This window comes from Perna viridis, chromosome 14 (assembly GCF_037379345.1).
Source record: "Perna viridis isolate PV_CMFRI_1.1 ecotype Kerala chromosome 14, ASM3737934v1, whole genome shotgun sequence".
Lineage (NCBI taxonomy): Eukaryota > Metazoa > Mollusca > Bivalvia > Mytilida > Mytilidae > Perna > Perna viridis.
This window is the reverse complement of record NC_142458.1, coordinates 32144698-32148638: the sequence shown is the minus strand read 5'-3', so window position 1 is coordinate 32148638 and position 3941 is coordinate 32144698.

Here is a 3941-nt window from a genome sequence, read left to right as displayed (position 1 = left end):
TGAGTTGACAATGGTAATTGAGTTAACGCCTATGCAATATTACGTGTGATTACATCATAATGTGCTAATTACATTAGAATCCTCAAAACCCTCAAATCCTCAAAAATTTCGATGACATTGGGAAAGTTAAGTTGCTGAGGCGATAAATACCTTACCCTTGTTCATCCCCTTATATAAAAGGGCGGGCAGGGGGTTCGGGGGTTTAGGGGACGTCACGGGCAGATTGGTGGTGAAAGAAATGGGGAGCGGGGGTAGAAGTGTTGGGGAACGGCAATGCATGGGACGGGGAGTGGGGTGGATGGAAAGGGGACAGATGTTTTTTTTTGTTTTTTTTTGTTTTTTGTTGTTTTTTTTTTTTTTTTTTTTTGGGGGGGGGGGGGGCGATGGTATAGTGGTGTGTATCGGGGGTAAAGGGGAGATGATAATATGGTGGCAGGGATACGGGACCCCCTGTCCACCTCTTCTTTTATGTCATTGGCATTACATTAAATTTACGTTTTAAATTTGAAAAGATGATATGGCAATGGGAATATCTTAACGAGGCAACAACCCAACAGTAGAGTAAAACACAATAATCATATGTAATTATAGATAATATACATAAAACTGTATATTCATTATATTTAAAATACTAGTATTTTTTTTATATTTATCACAAACTAACATGCAGTTTATATGGCAATAAAAGATTGATTGATTAATTGACATCGGTCCGTAACAAAAACATCATCTTTCGAGATATATCGATGTGCAATAGCATTTAATATTGAGATTTTACTGAAAAATATTGAGTATCACACATTATTTACTGTTATTATACTGTATCATATTTTTTGTTTTGTTTATGAATTTTATCTCTGTATATTATTACCAACAATCTCCAAAATTATTACTTTTATGATAAAGTTACTCGTCGTAAAATATATATGGTGCGTTGGGATGCATTGGGGACTGAAACAGCTGGCCGTAGGTGCGGGGTATAAATTAGAGGGAAATTAACAACCCCAAAAATACAGTATGTGTTATTGATGGTTTAAATAGGGAAGCATACTTGAAAAGGGAAGATGCCTTTGTTATCAGCAAAATTATAGATTTAGGATTGTCTCATACGTGGCTTTTGAAGCCAAAGGATGACGCAGTGGTAAAAAACAGAAGAACGGGACCTCAACAAAAATGCTCAATTGTTTGTAAAACATCAAGTTTAAAACTTGAAAACGCTGTGACATATCTAACAAATTATGGCAAGGCACTGTAGCGTATCTTAACAGCTGATTTTAATCAGATTGCAAATTATGGCTATGTATTTCAAATTAAAGATTGGTGAAGTACTTGGTGAAGGAACAATTATATTTCTAAAATATATGCACAAAATACATTGATTTTCAAATGTTGTTATTCATCTAAACGCCAAAAACCTTAGCATGTTAATTAGTTTCATCGATGAACTTTGTCATGTTTATATGTGGTTTGAAAACCTCATGGCGGTATTTTGGTGTAAATGGAAGTTGTGTTAAACTAAAACAAATTTGTATTAATATACAAAGCAAGGATTTTCCTGTACCCCATGTTGCCCCGTGCAGGTCCGGGTGTTAAAAGAATAGGCCTGCAGCAGCGCTAAGCTTGTCGTAAAAGGCGACTAAATAGTGCTCTGAACCCTAGCCGGGGGCTAGGGCGCTCTGCCCACAGAGCAACTGGGATGTGTGCCCCAGGTGGTGGAATGGGGTACCCCTGGCGTGTAACAGCTGGGGTTGTCAGGCTATAATACGAAAAACCTGACCGCAAACCATAGTGGTGCACCGTGTTTGGAAAGATGCCACGTTCCTCGCACGTTAAAGAACCCTACTGTGGTATTCTCCCGGAGTAGGAACCATAGGGCTCCGCCACAGGAGGCTAAATTGCCCGACACTACCCACCTCTCCCTATTTCCAGTGGCAATCAAAAGTTGTCGACCCCATTGTCCTTGTGTCCCATCCCTTTTTCATTTCATCATCATTTCATGTTCATTTTATCACCAATTTCATGTTCATCGTCTGAATATAGGTGAAATATTGCTGCTCGGACGTTAAACCCCAACAAACAACAACAATCTTTTTGATATGATTAGCTAAAAGGTCTGCTTCATGTACCTTTAACACTAGAAAATGGCAGTCTTTATACAACATGTTTATGACAATAGAGACGAGTTCCCGGTGTTAATTTCCCTTTCCAAGATGGTGAACGCAACAAATATGTTGTAGCTGGGGAATAGATATCACAAACTTCTAAAAACATTCACTAAACTTGTTCACCGTTACTAAACTTTGATACATCAATATAATTATAGCATATTTTTTAGTATTGCACTACGTAGATTCTTGCCTATTTCGAGATTGACACTATACTACTTCAAATCCAGTCCAATTGTAGTGACTGATTATTTCTAATGCTGACAGTTTTTATGGTATTGCTATTCTTTAATATATTCTGAACTACATGCACATATGAAAAGAAAACTGAGCTTTTCGGTTAGCAGTAACGTGCTTTCAATGCTGACGAAGAGTGGACAGTCTGAAGATAGAATGAGATCAGATACGGGTATATACTTGTATCATGATTTCGTTTACTTGTGTGTGTATATATTTAGTTGCTTTATGTCATTTTTGTGTTGTCTTGATATACCTGTTTTGTCACTGTGACGAAAGACGCGGGAGGCGACTGGAGGATATTGCTTTTTATTGCAACTTTGCAATACGGTGGACTCCAACCTAAAAAAGGAAAAGCGGTAGGAGAAAGGAGATACGGAGGAGGTCATTGAGAAAGAGATGAAATTAAAGGATTGGGCATGGGGACATGTCCCAATATGAACCACTTGTTTTTTTTCCCACATGCTACCTTTTCATATATATTACATTTGTATATATATAAAAGACACGATTTCTGGTACTCACGAATTTAAAAAAAAAATCACGAAAACAATCACGAAATCACGTTTTAAAGGTTCTACCGTCCATCGATAATGTCAAATAACATGTATAAAAACTTACCAAATGCAGATTTTATACTATTCATATTTTGTTGATATGCAAATTGGAGAAAATGAAAAAAATTAATGCTGTAACTAGGCTAATGTAATTGAAAAAAAAAAACATCACCTGTTGTGAAGATATTCGAGAAGAATAAAAAGAACGCTGCCAAGAAGTACATGTACATTGAAGAAAAAAGCAACAAAATAACAAAAATAACCCAAGAATTTCTGCGAGCGATGGCTCACTAGTACTTGGTAACACCACTTTCCATCCCGATTTTAGGAAAACAAACAAAGTCCTCGGTATGAACAGGATCAAAATTAGATCAAACCATATTACATACTTACAGGAAGAATGTATTTTTTACTGTAGCCGATGTGACGAGCGATCGTTGTTTTCGAGAAAACTGTGACGGAGGGAAACACGGACAATAGTACATGTATAACAGTACACCTCTCTCTTTCGGAGCGGGGTATAAAAAATCCCAAAAACAAAATGAATATATTTCTTTTTTTAAATATGACCTTAAACAAATACAAAAAAAAATCATCTTACTGAAAATACCTTGTAAATAAGACATGTTTTCGTAGATAATAAAATACATAATAAAAGAAAAAAAAATGTGATACGACCGGACTGCTAAAACCTGGCCATGAAAGCCTCAAAGTGTGAGACACTACATGGGAGTCCAAACAAAAAAAATATCTCCAGCAGCGAATTAGTGTTCAATTTTTTCAATTTGCATTCAATTTGTTAAATTTAACTTTAAAGTCATTTAGAAAAAAACGCGACTTTGCTTTAATTTTATATATTCCGTGATTTCAAGAATAAAAAATCCCAAAGAAAGCCTGGAACCCCCAAGTCCTTGGATTCGCGCTTGTGAAACAATCGGGGTCGTTGTATATGTAAGTTTACGTTTACGTTGGTTTTTAGACT